Genomic DNA, 16236 nt, shown 5'->3' on the forward strand with positions numbered 1-16236 from the left:
AAAAGCACTCAACCTAACAAACGATTGCGACCGTTTTTTAAGGAAAACACGTGGACGCACGCTCCTCGTAATGTGATTATCAGGTAGAAGGTTTGATGATTAAAATCACTGAATGAATATTAGAGCAAGGTTTATCTTTAGACATTGTTGAGTGCGATGTGAAAGAAGTTTTATGCGAGCCATGTTGGTCCCAAAAGCATACTGATGACAGAAATTAAAAATAACATATTTTTTCAGTTTCACAATATAGTGCACACTTGGAATTTTAAACATATTCACGTTGTTGCTGGGCATTAGACTTCATTCCTGCCGGATGCTTCATGGCAAATAACCCTCAAAATATTTCAGTGTCCCATATTGAATAGCACATTGACAGATTTATACTTGAACGAGGCGAGTGCACTTACCGTATATGGACATTACGCTGCCATTCTCATGGTGAAATGCATTTCATTACTTGAATGTCAGCGAATCAATATTCATTTCGATTTCAACGTGTTGTTTTAAAAAGACACGTGTGTTTCCCTCTTTATGTCAATATTTTGACTTATATTGCGCCAAGTGCCCTTTATTCAGTGTGTCCAGTTCTGGATATTGATCAATGACACTCCGCCACGGTGGGTCAATTGTAGCAGTGTTGAGAGCTGATGCCTAGGAGGCGAGCTCGCACCACAGAGGTGGCATGCTAATGCTTACATTCGATTCCGCTTTATCGAAAATGTCCGACTATTTTCGAATAATGCTCAAATGAAGGTGGCCATATACGATGTGATATCTGTGCACGTTACAGAGCTGAAATTATTTTAAATTTCCGCATCACTCAAGCACGATGCCTGTAAGACAAGTGCTTTTAATTACGTCAAAAAAGTTTTCACTTTGTTAGACCCGGATCGTCGGGTTAGCAGACGTAGCAGCGAATGCGAGGATTTGTCAAGTACGGTGGTCCACCCGAGCCACCCATTTGACGCGCCTTATCCCCAATGACCTTCAATTAAAGGTAGGCGGACAATTCGAGAGATCCACGGAGTGGTGACGAAGGTTCCTTTTTTGTTGTGTGGCAACACTGTGTTCAGCAACATGTCGGGCTCCTTCAGCTGTCAACAAGAAGCAATCGATATTGCAGAACTGATATGTCAATATAAGGTGGAAACAGAGTGCCGGACTTTGATTACACGTGGAGGAAGGAGGAGTAAAGATAGCAATTGTGGAGAGGAAGATAAACAAGCTAGCTAAAAGACATAAAGGGCCTAAAAGTTGTTTCTTGTTTGTTTTTGCTCCCTGTATTTTGAGTGACGACAAGAGTTGTAAAGAAGTGGGGTTATTTTTTTGAAGCCCTGCGTTGATTTTCAAGGATGTACCGTCCCACCTTTTTTAGTTTTTAATCGCAAATATTTTAAGTGGCAAATAATGCAATAGGTAGAGTCAGACTGAGCCAATCTAATTTAGGAGATGGTTAGTTTTCTGTCTCGATGTGCAAGAAGAGCAAAGATGTTGTTTTAATTTGCGGTGTGGAACATTTCGAAATGTCAATGCACCGTCTGTGTTGTAGTGCGAATAAATCAATCTTTATCCTTAACAGTTTCTTGCCTCCTGTCTCCCGATCACCCAGCATCAACGAAACGATTTAACTTGGACAGGTGAAGAAACGTTTGATGCTCAGCCCGAATTTTGGCAATTTCGAACACGCTACCTAGTAAACCTCTCATTTAGTTTAGACCCATCTTCATGAAAGCTATATGAGAACCACGAACAAGTGGCAGTAGCGTACACGTACTCTGTGACACAAAATTTGTCATTCTGCAGTTCTGGAAGTCATATATCTATTTCTTACGGCAATTAGCAAAAAAAAACTTATAAATGATTTATTTCCTTACATTCCTTAACACGTTGTGGCAACATTAGTACTACCCGGGATTGCATGGCCAATATTACGAATGTGCAGAGGTGACATGAGGATTGAGAAATATGATGAACAGACGCCGTATATCATGAATAAATCCAAACGTGCCGTAGCCAGTAAGAGATTTTGTACATAAACATGTCCTAAACACGAGGCAAATATAACGGCATATGGAATGTGCCAAAAATACTACTCAGCATTTTCAGTTAGATAGATGCGATAGGTAGCCTTTTCTTTGCAAACGTTAACTAAATATGGGTTACATTTATCAGAATAAATGTGTACAGCTAGCTACGGGGACAAGGGTTGCGATCCCCGTGTGCAAAACATAACTACTGGCCCCACGAGGAAAACCACACTCGCACCTTCACGTCTTGGAAGCATTAGAATCATTCATTGAAAGCAGTGCAAAACAGTTTTAAAAATGATACGTTGTGCTTTGCCGCATGTATAATCGGCACAATGGAAGTTGATGTTCGTGGTTTGAATACACAGCAAGCACAATCCTATGATCATGTTCAGTTTTGCTCTTTTGAGTCGTCGACCTGACGGATAAGATTCATGTGAAAATTGTGCAGTTTTGCGTAAGTTTTGTCCACTTGCATCTTTTTGATTTCATTTTTAACTGATCCAATCCATATCTTTTCTCCAGAATTGTGGGACAGTTTTCTTTTCAGAAAATCCTGTGCACCTGCATTGCTGGTTATTTTTAAGCCCTGCCCACAACGGACATATACGCGACTATAAGAACGTGACTGTGGAAACTGCTCTTCGTCATTAATTGCCTTAGCAGTTTGACGTAAACTTACCCAATCCGGGCAAAATGTATCTCTTCTAAGGCGGTGCGGAAAGTTTGAAGCTGGGCGATGCATAGGACGTGGTGGTCGGCACCTGAGATGTAAAAAGATCATTTATTTACTTTTTGTGCGAAACCGTGTTTACGTATGCGTCAACGTAAAGCTGCTTTTGCCGACATAGACATTTTTTATCGAAATGTGATTATTGTTCATTTCTGCCTTATTCCTTCTTATATCGATGATAGAACAGCACGTAGTTGTAATCAAAGGTATTATTGAAAACCTAGGGACCATGGATTCACAGCTCCGTTTTGGGCAAGCCCTGTGACCATGATGGCTACCCATAAGCGTAGCCATAATCTGAATCGACGGCTATCGTCTTAGATTGAGATCTCTGTGTGCTCCAGACTTGTTTACTTGTCTAAGTCCATGTAGACTTCTCAAGAAATAGAACATGTCAACAAAGCCGTACCTCCACATCACTTGCAAGCTCTCACCTGTGGGCTGCGCTCTCAGTATGGCTGCGAACGCCTATTATATTTGCAGTGACCGTCCGGCCGTTGCGTTCAAAGGCTGGACGGATTCAGTCATGGGAGGCGGTAACTGGTAGCTGGCATAGCCTAGTACTAACTGGACGTAGGGCATCCTGACATAACGTTTGGTAGAATATGCCAACTCAGGTCTCTCCTTCCGATTGCGAGTGTGTTATCACAAACAGCCTTGCAAAACTCTTGCATTCACGTCATCCCTAGGCCACGCAGGCTCGTTCATACGGCTCGGTTAAAGCGGGGCTTTATACTTTGGCTGGTAACTTAAGTTATCACGTCATCATGAAGGTGGGAGCAAAACCAGGAACAGGTGCCGTATTGGAGAGATTCGGACCACCGCACGATGTAGGCCTTCGTCTCACCGCAGTTGAGTAATCCAAAGTTCCTATTAGAATTCTTTTTGTTGCAGCTACCCCAAGCTGCAATCTGGCCTTATCGCTTTCCTTGTGCCGCGCAGAAAGGCCTCGCTGAGGCATGAGATTACAACTGTTTTACAGCAGCGCAAAAAGCGACGAGGTGAATCTGCAATGATTAAAGCCGTTCCGATGGCTTCAAAATGGCTCAGACTGATCTACCACGTTTTCGCGAGTTTATCGATATGTTTTCTGGCCGAAGTTAAAATGAGCGATGAGGAATCCGGCTGCAATTGGTACATTGACAACAAGCGAGCAGTTTTGTGTCATCATGACCGCCGAGCTGCATTGTTATTTGCGCGCTCAAGACAGCCCCGATAAAAAGTTGCTCTGTGTGAAATGTATTTGCTCGTTGTCACCACAGCTGACACCTGGTGGAGGCACACATAAAAATGAACGGGCCCATCTCCCTGATGATGGAGCCATCCAAAATGATACGGGCTCTGCTTTTCGTGCAGCCCCGTGTGCCTGCCACCTTCCACTGACAGCCTGAGAATGGAAACGTTTGGCTTCACCGTTTTGAGCAAATGACAAGACACACATACGTAGCAGCACAACAGAGTTCAGGCAACTGTATTTACACTTTGAGCCTCTGCTCGAATCAAGTTTAAAAATTATGAGACATTTTTCTGCAATTCATTTCAACGTGATTTTTAAGCTATATTCAAGACGGGCCTTTTGAAGGAAATAGCAAGTGGTGTCTGAAAAAAGAAAGCCTAATCTTCCTTTCATCAAGAATTAGCGTTTTGGATGAGTAATTCTTGCTTCCGTTGAAGAGGTAAAGCCCCTCTTCAGCTGCGGCCGTACGATTATCACTGAGGAGAACAGAATAATTTCTATATCCATGGTCTAAAGTACCAAAGTCAGCCACCCAGAACTGTGGCAGAGTTCACTCAAGAATCAACTAAAATCAAGAAAACCTAGGACACCGAATTCCGCCAATATAATCAGCCCTCAGCTTTTTTACTCGCATTGTGACGATACTAAAAATTAAAAATTGTTATTCATTTAAGGCAATTTGTGCACGGCAAAGAATCTTTTACCAAACATTCTACTTGAAATCATCTGAGATCCCTGCCAGTGAAACCTGTGAACTTTAAGCATGGTCGTCCTCGCTGGCACTATAGTGACCGGGCCCAGCACGTCCGTAAGGAAAGTCAGATTCCGTCACCACTAAATTAAAGGTTTAATACTGGCGCTGCTTGATTATCTAAATTTTTATAGAATGTGTGGAAAACATGGCCCTGCGTGATGATCTCGTTTCTGGGGTGCACTCTTTTCCAAACTAGTTTGCGTCTTTAAATTCTCTAACAGTGAACTAGATTCGTTGAAAAGCTGTGCTCAATGCCTCATTTTGCGATCGGTCCATTGTTTGCATTTGAACATATCTAATTATCCGATTTGTCTTTATACGCCCCGCACAAAGGAACGGCCAGAACACTGGTGGCGGAGCTGAAAGTAAATCCGAGAGCGGAACCGGCCGCGTCGCCTGCTAGTCGTGTGTTTCTATGCAGTCCTCGCGTAATGGATTCGTTTCCCCGCTGCGCTTGCATTGTTGCATAAACAGCATCCGCTGTAAATGCCGCATATCCAGAATTAGTGTTTCCCTGGGTAAATGTTAGAAAGGAATCCAAATGAACTGGAGGTTGTATTTGCTCGTCCCAACTCTGCACGTAATACAACCAACAGAGTACTGTTCGAGTTTGCTTCGCGTTACCACATCACTTGTCATTCCAGCCTCATAATGTGATATGAAAATATTTCAAATAATATTGGCGCATCATGGTGAATTATCTGAACATCACTATTATTCGCCTTTAGGAACAAGAAGCAAAATATATTGGTTAATGAGTAAACATTTATTCGTTTATTCACTTAGTGCAGTGCGGCCTATCTTTATTCTACTCAATTTGTGAAGCCATAATTAGGCCCTGACTGCGAAGTAAACGCAGATATGATAAGAATCAGCTGTAAATTTTGACGAATAATTTACTGTGCTCCAAGCGCATGCTATATGCTAATCGCCTATAAGCGGTTCCTACTAAGAGCAGCATCTTTAAATATGTTGTTCTGCTTAAGCGCATAAGCCTTATGAAGCGAAGACTGTAAGCGCTGGCTTTGTCGCGTTTCGCGCATTTCCGTCTCTATGCGCTATAAAATGTCTAATCGCCGCGATCCAATCCATTATATTGGCCTCAAGAGTAAACAGTACAGTAACTCAAACACTATAATCCAAACTTTGTTCAACAAAAATAAGGTCAAGATAATGCTTGCACATAATAACAACGCATACACTGAGCGACCTTTCCTTTCAAAAGTTAGCAGCGTATAGCAAATATAAAAATGTCGCGGTTTTTAAATGTAGTTTGATAAAATCCGCTGCATAACTGTCAAAGTTGGAAGGAAAGTCGCGCATCATTAAACAATACCTTTCGTCTTACAATTCAGTCAATAATAAGACTGATTTTCAAAATTCTTATATGTTAATCAAAAGTATGGCTATTACAATACGTCGCTTTATTTCTAGTACGTGCAACTAGAGCACTCTTTCATCATTGTTTGGAACGTGCGAGTGATATGTAACGATGAAACAAATCTGCTCACTCTGAGATTGCAGTCAAAAGCAGAAGACCAACGCATGGCACCAACAGCTTCATCGGAAGATGTCAAGTCGCTGGAACACGGCTGCTGATCATAAAGAAAGTCCCCTGGCAGTAATATCTTCGGTATTATGAAATGACAGATTGATATTTCGTGGATGAGATTTGGATGATATGGAATATTCATTTATTCAGAAATTAACAATTGCATTACAGTCTACAGCAAAGCAGCTGTAGATAGCGCGACTATTGCGTCAATCAAGTTTCATTTTAACTCTGCCTACTCGACTGCATAGTAACAGACTTTAAAGCTAAAAAACGAAAAAGTAACCGTTATAGAGAAGATAGATTTTTGGTGACGTTCTTTGCCTACGGAGCTTGCTTTTGATGGTATAAATTTTAATAGCATGTCTCAAAATTGGTTTCATTTTGCTTCAAAAAGTAATTTGACTTCGATGCTGAATATAGTTATTCTTTTAATCGCGAGATAAGCGTGAAATGCGTCATAATCCGGTTTCGTGCATTAGTATTTGGGCATAAGAATTGTGAAGTGGTAGTCATGCCCTTTCATCAGCAAAAATAAATATGCAGGCAGAATTCGTGACGATTGTTTATTGAAATTCAGTGCGTGCTCGGTATGAAATGTCAGAGGGAAACAACCTTACCTAAAATTCGCCATTCTAAGAACATGTTGCATAACCATCAACGCTTTCTATGAGGTGCAAAACGGAATAAAGACAAAATGTATGGGAGTGTCATAAAATTATGCACTGCAGCAGTATTTGTTATTGCTCTAGTTATTTAGAATACCTTTATGAAGTGCGGCTTTTTAATTAGAACAAGGATATAAAAAGGCCATAGTGGAAAACTACGTAAATATTGACCGCTTGAGGTATCTTAGCCTCCAGTGACTGAGAACAATGTACGCGTCCATCGAAACACAGTCACCGTCGTTTAACCAGCATCCCTGAAATCTGCTTTCGTGCGCCTTGATGAACCATTTGAGTCGATAGTTTCACCTTCTGGAACAAACGGACTAAGAACAAAAATCAGGAATATACCTACACTCACGCAAAGGAAGAGGGCCTAATCGCGTGTCCATAGATGTTTCGGGGTGCATAAAAGTGCGAATAATTAGACTGAGGTATGACGAATAACATATTTGAAAAAGTCATTGAAAGTTGGTGCATAAATATACAGCAGAGGAAAATGTGTTTAATTCAATTTTGGTTCTGGTTTCTTCACGTCAACTACAGCAAAAAACAATTAAAGCAATAGAAGAGGCTAGAGTAAAATATATGGTGACACCTGCACAGCAGCTGGAATAATAAAAAAGCAGTATTGACCAAATATTCATATCCTAACTCTGCTGCGATTAGGGATATTTTACAAATGGAAATTTGGGGCTGCCAAATTGGTAATAGCAGTGATGAAACCTATGGAATAAGCCAACACCTAAGTATAAAGTCAAAATAAGTGGTAGTATATAGGTTACATTTTAAAACAACCAAATACTAGAGTTCCGAGGTACTAACATCTCAAACTGTATTAATACTCCGGTCACACAGCACTTCTCCAAGATCTTTACTGCAAAGGAGGTTTATTACTCCAAAGGGGCAGAGCCAAAAAAGGAATAGCGGCGCTGCTACACGGCAAGTGAAAGAGAGATAGATACGATGATGATGATGATTGAGGCAACCCTCATTAGCGCCATCTGTCGACCAGCAAAATCAGTGTACATATCTAAACAGTTGAACTAAAGAGTGGCTAAATGAAGTAAATAGTACATTAGACAGCAAATACTGCCCAACGAAAAATGAACGCACAACAAATGCATCAGGCGAAAAGCAAATAATGTACACGTCGATGCAACTACTGAAAATAGTTGAAGTGGCATCTCAACCTTCCAGATTTTTAAAGTTGATTGTAATGTGAAAATAACCCTTTAATAGAATTAGGCTTAAATATAATATTCAAAACTATATTGTGTCAACGTTTTTGTCTTCTGAGCACGCTCGGTGGCACTCATGTTTGGGCTGCTCTTTTACGCAGCATAAAGGCCTTCCCCGCCACGGGCCATTTTCGCAAAGGTCTCGAGACTTTACAGTGTAGCTGTGCGTCAACCTCCTTTAGAGCAAAGAACCTTAATTTCAAAGGCCCTTACAAGTGCCCGTGTGACAAGTGTATAAACGGTACAAAAACTGAGGCGAATGTTTATTTTTTACCCTCCCTCGCAAAATGCGTAAGCTTATTTGAGGGCAGCTCGTATGCGCGAATTCGGCGGTTTAGCCATGTCGCCGTCGGCTTCGTAGCTGTTGCAAGTGAAAGCGATCCACGAGAGAGTCAAGAGCCAAACAATTTGTGGAAAAAGATCAAGACATTCCATCAGCTCTTCGCCGCTCCCTCCTGGCTCTTGCTTCACATATTTCGAGGAATTCAGTCTGCTCGTCAAAAAATAGAACTGTTTTATCGGCATATACGTACATAGCAGCATCCCTCAATTTATTTCCCTAATATATAAAAAACCTATAAAGTTGAGTAAAACATTTCGCACTAGGAAATAATGTAGTCATGCTTATACTTTTTTACTTTATTTGTTTTTCAAAACTTTTACTCAAAATGCTGTTCTGAGCTTTCTCCATCATGACATTGTCGCATTTGATAATATTGCCGGTTTTGGAAGAGCCCTTTTAATTATTTTATCAGATTTCATGATGGCGAGTGTAAACATTTTTTATATGTGCACCTGTAACATTTTGGGTTTGAACATTGTATGCATGTAAATAAAGCCATACAGCATTTTGGGGCTCCAATACTTAGAAATTGTTCTAGGAAGGAGCTTCTCCACGCTAATCAATATTATTAGCAGATGACGCTCGCATGGAGAGAAAGGACATTGGACATGGTCTTTACCTTCTAAGCTTTCTCCAGGTTTATGTCTTATGGTGCAGGAGCGAAAGAGAATTCACACTTCTGCTTAATAAGGTTTCAATATAGGCCCATTCTACGTTCCAAGCCTTCGCCATTGTCTGTGCTTCATCTTTCCTCATAACCTCTAATAAGCACTCATATCTCCTATTCCCGCAAGTTGCTAAGAGAGCGCTGCTGGAGGGCTTTTGCTATACACAGTCCTAGACTTAAAAGGTAGCATGCTTTATTTCACAGCACGGCCGAACGAAAGCAGCGAATTGTATTTCCATCCACTAGGTCAGACGTCCGACCACTGGTGCAGCAGGATACCCCGTAACTGCTATGGAAGCCTAAAAGGGAAGCCTATGGTAGGACGACGCTCAGCCTTTGCAAATATGGTCAACTGAAAATCGGGCCGAGCATGGCCCGAGCTTAGCCCGGCAGTCGTCCTCAGACCGACGTGTATATCTGACTTGGCCAACCTACTACCATGGTCGTGTCATCCAAGTAGCATGCCTTACCCGCGCATGGCCCAACTACGGCCGAATTCTGGGCACATTGACGGTACTCGAGGCCCTGTGGTTTACCTATTCTTAGGATCGGGTTTTTTAAGCGGCCGACTACTGCGCCGAGCCAGTACCGGTGAGCGCTTACGCCATTTTACAAGCCCACGTGCTGCTCGCCATGACACCGGCACATTGATAAGCCTCAGTCTGGGGCTTGTCTGGACACCTTGATCAGATTCCATGGCGCCTCAACAACCGCCGGCGTTGAGGCGCCGCGGCAGATCTGCGACGGGAGTCCACCACCTTCGCTAAAGGGCGTCTTTGCCCGTCGCCAGCGACTGCTCCGAATGAGGCTGTTCAAATTTCAACGACTTTTTCGCCCACAAAAGAAGGCACTGAGTCGGTTCTCGAGAGACCAGTGTGAGCGTCCATAGTGTGTTGATCTCAAAGTCCGGATTGAGAGAAATTCGGAGCTTCATTGCCAACTAAGAGCACTTGCTGCTGAGCTTGTAGGCTTTGGTTCATAATTAAATGGTTTTAAGGCGCAAAAAACAGACAAGACACATAGGCAAGTCGCAGGAAGAAGTTCAACTTCCAACTGGTTTTTATTCCATGCATGAAACGTACTTCTCGTCACATGCGCAGGTAGGCCACCTAAAGCTCAGGAACGACACGATAAGGCGCGTTCCTTATACAATGAAATTGATCGATCGCTTACGCACACGTTGCCTTTCTTTTTGAAAAAAAAGTGCTACTATCAAATCCCTAGTATTAGTACCTTTGCTTTTGCCCAGAGTGCGCAAATCAGTGAAGCATGGCTCACAATTGCGGGACGGGCACTTATTAATGTGCTTAGTTTGATGACTTCCTTCAATGTTCTGCTCTACGTTGCTCTTATGCTCCCTCGTTCGCTCATTCAGGCACCTGCAAGCCTATGTAGGAGTGCCCGCAAGACAGGGGGACTTTGTAGACTACCTTTCAGCACATTTCACGAACGGTCTCCTACGCTTTGTTTCGCAGCCTCGTTCCTTGGTGTACTCTTCATCGGTACAGGAGCAAAGGCCACCTGGCTTTCTCGATGCAGAACGCTGGGTGGCTCATTGCCCTGTTATCTAGCTTCTCCATAGCTTTGCCTCACCTGCTTTATTTATTGCGCCAATGACAATATTGGGGTTAAACGCGGCTTTAATTGTTAAGAGAATTTTATTCTTTCAAAATGATCCACAGCAGAACCAAGGCCCCTGATTCTTCTGCCACTCAGACTCTACAGATTGCATCCTCTACAACCAAAGCAATACGATTAAGAATTTTTTTGTTTCGGGTTCAACGACATCACAAGATGGTATTTGTTTCTTCTGGCACTCGGAGTATACAGATGGTTTCAAATATAGTGTAAGCGCTGGTTTATGTATGCACATATATTGTATGTTACATTGTCATTGTGTGATTTTACACCATTTGATTGCACAATTTTGCCTTGTTAGTATGCCATGTACAAAGGAAAGGATGGGCATGGTGACTCTTCCGTCATCGACACGAAAGAACTTTGTGAACCAAAATAGGAGAAACACTTTCCGCTTACGTACCACTAGTTACTCGTTCAAATGTCGAGTTATCGTGGTTATTAATGGTGCAGTAGGGGGAGCATGGCCTTCAGCCGACGTCCCCACACGAAGGCCGGGCATCTCAACTTCCATAGGACGAATGATCCAATGCACATATCAGTTCAACAAATATAAATCTGTGGCGGCTCTGTGACTGCATTCGCACTTGGAATATGTGCGGCACTAGACGCTAAAAGGTACGGGTTACATGGAGCTCTTCGAATTATGTAGATGAGTGTCGGTCGTCCGCATTGCGGACAAGAAGCGGAGGGCGCCACGCCTCATACAGCAAGACGGTTGGCCGCTAGCGGCACTTTCCATGCCATTAACCAGTTGAAGTCATGAACATCAGCGGGGAGGGAGCGAGAAAATAATGGCCTCTCCCTTCTTCCCCGGGCCTTCCTGCTCTTGCCCTCATCTAAGGTTTTGAAAGCTGCACATTCGCATATTTCAGCGGTGGTAATTTCATTCAGTTTCTCAATCATGTAAGGTGTCTTGCAATATATGCAGTCACTGTCGTGTTAGCCCAGGCAGGGGGGGGGGGGGGGCGCCGCTGCACCCGCGCCGGAACGCTGCCCGAGAAAGCAGTCCAGACACCGCGCTCCCAAGCGACGAAAATGAACCCCCGTTTATTCTCGCACTCCGCTTTTATACACTTGCGCCACACTTGCGCAACAGATACCCTAGCGCCACTATCGCAGTCGCAGCTGCCAGCCAAGCCAAGCCAAACCAAAACAGATGAGAACAGCACATCCCCCTTTTCAAGCACTATTAACTTTACATGCATACACTTCAAAATAACATTGGAACACACCCAAGAAAACACGACAGAACACAGTCACTCCAGCATCAGTCGTCCACGCCCAGCCTTATGGGTTTGCGAACAACTCTTCCAAATCTGGTCGTAGTTATAATTCTAGCTTGAGAATTGCCACCGTCAGTCTCCGTCTGAGTTAGAGGCACCAAAGCTTCCGGAGCTTCGTCAAATTGGTTGTCTACTCCAGTTACCAATCCGGCCCTGCTGGGCTGTTCCTGACTATCCGGAAATTCGTAGTTCCCGCTATCGACCCGGTCTTTTGGGAGACGGTTAAGCATTCTCCTGTTGCGACAGACTTCAACCCCGTTTTCCGTTTGAACACGGTATGAACGCGGCTGTGGTGCTGCTCCGAGCACTGTACCTTTGGTACGAAGATCAGTCACCCACACCACATCACCTGCTTCCAGCTTTGGGAGATTTTTAGACCGGTGACGTCGGTCGAAGTGGCGGCTTTGCTCCATTCTGACTTTACGGTCCTTGGCTGCCGCTTCTTGCAGACAGCATTGTCCCGGATTGCGGTGCGAAGGCAGCATTGGGACTCTCGTCCTAAGCCTTCTACCCATCAGTATCTCAGCTGGGCTGACGTTCAGAACACCAGGTGTGGCCCTATAAGCCAGCAAGGCTAAGTAAGGGTCGTCCGAATTTAGAATGAGATTCTTAACCGTCTTTACCATACGTTCGACTTCCCCGTTTCCCTGGGGGTGGTGCCTCGGACTCGAGGTGACATGACGGAAGCCATACAGTTTTGCAAATTTCTCGAACTCGGCACTGACAAATTGGGGACCATTGTCGGTCACCACACACTCGGGAATGCCATGTCTCGCAAAAATGCTTTTCATTCGGCTTATCACGGTAGCAGACTTTGTTGACGGAAGAATGGCAATCTCTGGGTATCTCGAAAGATAGTCTACTACGACAAGATATTGCCGTCCCTGAATTTGAAACAGATCGACTCCTACTCTCTCCCAAGGAAAAGAGAGCTTTGGCGATGCAATCATCGGTTCGATCTGTTCTGGCGCATGCCTCGCGCAAACGCTGCACTGTTTCACGAATGACGCTATCTCAGTGCTAAGTCCCGGCCACCAGACAGAACCTTTAGCCACACTGCGGCATCGCGAGATGCCTTGGTGACCGTCATGCAGTTTGCTTAGCGCTTCCTTTACGAAGGGTCTGAGGAATGATAAGCCTCATACCTTTGAGCAGAAACCCGTTCACCAAAGTAATGCATGCACGTTCCTGCCAGTATGGCAGAAGATAACAGGGAACATTTTGTTTCCTGGGCCACCCTTTTTTGCACACTGTGCGCAAGCTTCGACACACTTCGTCTTTTGCTTGACCTTCTTTTACTCTTTTCAAGAAATCATCGCCTGTTTCTAAACCCAGTAAACAAGCTTTCGAGTAAGCGGTTACCTCTGAGACAGTTAAACAGCTTTCCACTTTCGTACGAGCTAACGGCGAACGTGAAAGAGTATCAGCAGTGGTTAGCGATTTGCCTGTACATATAATACAGAAAAACTGTATCGCATCAGGCGCAGACGAAAACGTTGAATTCTTGGGGGCATAGCGTCGATTGCCATGTGACCCAACAGCGACACCAAGGGCTTGTGGTCAGTTTCAAAAACAACTTCCAGACCACGTATATACTCATCAAACCTTTCCGCTGCCCACGTCAACGCCAGCGCCTCCTTTTCGATCTGGGAGTACCGTTGCTCGGTTTTGGTGAGCGAACGAGAAGCGAATGCAATTGGTCTACGTTGCCCGTCTTTTTGCTTTTGAAACAAAACTGCTCCCAGACCAAAAGACGATGCGTCAGCTGAAAGAGTGGTTTGTAGCGAAGCGTCGTACAAAGCCATGCATTGCGCTGAACAAATGAGCTCTTTGAGTTCTTGGAACGCTTTTTCGTGATTGCTGTCCCAGACCCAGTCCCTATCCTTGTGCAAAAGAACACGCATGGGAGCAGTCACTTGGGCTAAATGTGGCAGGAAGCGGCCCAAATGATTCGCCATGCCCAAAATGCTTCTAAGATCAGTAACGTTTCTGGGTGCTCTCAAATCTTTTATAGCACTGACCTTCGCTGGATCAGGATGAATACCTTCCTCATTCAAAATGTGACCCAAAAAACGTACTTGCCTAACCCCGAATAAGCATTTCTCTTTGTTTAATGTCACATTTGCCGTTGCTAGGCGTGTGATCACGTTACTTAAACGCTCATCGTGTTGAGCTTTGCTTTCGCCAAACACTAGGACATCGTCCATGAAATTAACGACCCCCGGCAGGCCACCTAGTATCTCAGACATTCTCTTTTGGAAGTATTCCGGAGCGGAGGTAATTCCAAAGGGTAGTCGCGTGAAACAGTATCTACCGAAGGGTGTTAAGAACGTGGTTAGCTCTTCCGAGTCTTTACTGAGTCGCACCTGGTGGAAGCCTGAGTTGGCATCGAGCTTTGAAAACCATTTCGCTCCCAACAGTGACCCTAGAGCTTGATCCACAGTTGGTAACGTAAATCGCTCTCGAACTACGCATTTGTTCAATTTAGTGAGGTCTACGCAAACTCTCAGGTCTCCTGAGGGCTTCACTACCGGAACTATTCCGGCGCACCATTCGGTGGGCCCATCCACTTTCCTGATTATGCCTAAACGCTCCATTTTATCTATTTCGCGCTTCAGGGACTCCCTCAGGGGAATTGGTACCCTGCGTGGAGCGCTTATGGCATGCGGCATAGCGCCAGCTTGTAGCCTGATGGTGTACTGCCCTGGCATCGTACCTAGACCGCGGAACATTTCTGGAAAACGCGTCTCGTACTGCAGGTTTCCCGACTCGACCGCGTCTGCAAATTTCACGATACCTAAGACCTCAAGTGCAGGTAATCCTAGAAGGACGTCGCGTAACGGACTGACAACGTAGCATTTTTGATACACAGTTTTCTCTTTCCATGCGATCTCTGCTACGAATTTGCCTAGTACGTTAAGCTTACTGCCTCCTGCACCTTGGAAGATTTCATCGGTTTTTACCAGTCGGGACGGTAATCCCGGAAACGTTGCTGGTAATACTGACACTTCAGCACCTGAGTCAACCTTTGCAAAAATGGGCACAGAATTAATGCGCACTTCAACAAATGGCGCTTTTCTGCATGCATCTATTTATCCCAAGAAAGTCTCTCCAGTTTCCTGGTTGACCGCTGAGACGCGTAGCTCTCCAGTTTCCTGGTTGACCGCTGAGACGCGTACCTTTCGTTGAGCGGAAGCCGTTGCTTTCTTCAAGCAGGCCTTTGCAATATGTCCCTTCTTGCCACAGTGAAGACACTTGGCAGCTCTGGCTGGGCACATTGTCCTGGGGTGGGCGTCGCCACTGCAGAAAGGACACCGCACCTCCGGCGTTCGTTGCCCATGCTGCCGCACCTCCGGCGTTCGTTGCCCATGCAGACGTCCGTTGTGCCTCTGTTGAACCACCGCGTCCACATTGAGGTCCTGGTCACGAATTTCCGATGACTGATGGCTGTGCTGTCCTCGTAGAGTACTTTGCTGCTGTTGGACGCTTTCCTTTAAGCGAGCCTTCGACAGCGCCGAAGCCAGCGTTAGCTGAGAATCCATTTGCAAAGCTTCCGAGAGCTTTGCGTCGCGGAGCCCGACAACCAGTCTATCTCGGATCATTCGTTCTTTTAGTTCACCGTAGTCGCAACGTTCCGCCAAGCCGTGTAGCGCAGTGACGAACTGGTCTACCGACTCTCCTGGCATTTGTACGCGTCTGTGAAAACAGGCGCTTTCGTACACGATGTTGCTCTCTTTTACGAAGTGCCCGTCGAACTTTTTCTTTACGGTTTCATAGTTCTTGGCGTCTTCGTGCGATAGTGAAAACGTCTTGAATATGTCACGAGCTTGCCTCCCTATTGTGTACAACAGCGTTCGTACCTGAGCCTCCCCGGAGCATTCGTTGAGTCCCGTTGCATATCGGAAGTCGTCGAAATGTTCGATCCACGCCGGCCACTCTGACGTGCGGTGAAAGTCCAGCGGTGGCGGTTGCTGCAGTCCATGCAGCCGTATTGAAGGCGTCTTCGATATCGTGGATGGAAGGTGCCTGGCTCAGTGCGAAGATTCTTGACCATCTGACATCATGTCGTAGACAGCCACTTCTGACACCATGT

The 16236-nt window shown here is 44.8% G+C and overlaps 1 long non-coding RNA gene across 3 annotated transcripts in view; it reads right to left on the reverse strand.

The window, feature by feature from the left end:
* Window positions 1-16236, reverse strand: part of LOC146181525 (uncharacterized) — a 57150-nt gene that overhangs the window by 7879 nt on the left and 33035 nt on the right. For 2 of the 3 annotated variants that reach the window (XR_014700218.1, XR_014700216.1), the window contains one exon: window positions 2710-2791. This is a non-coding gene — a long non-coding RNA (uncharacterized LOC146181525). Of the gene's footprint in view, window positions 1-2709; window positions 2792-6262; window positions 6403-16236 lie in introns of those variants that run through there. The other variant, XR_014700217.1, reaches the window with a different exon arrangement.

The sequence above is a fragment of the Amblyomma maculatum genome, chromosome 8 (assembly GCF_055883805.1).
Source record: "Amblyomma maculatum isolate TAMU_Amacu chromosome 8, ASM5588380v1, whole genome shotgun sequence".
NCBI classification, from domain to species: Eukaryota; Metazoa; Arthropoda; class Arachnida; order Ixodida; family Ixodidae; genus Amblyomma; species Amblyomma maculatum.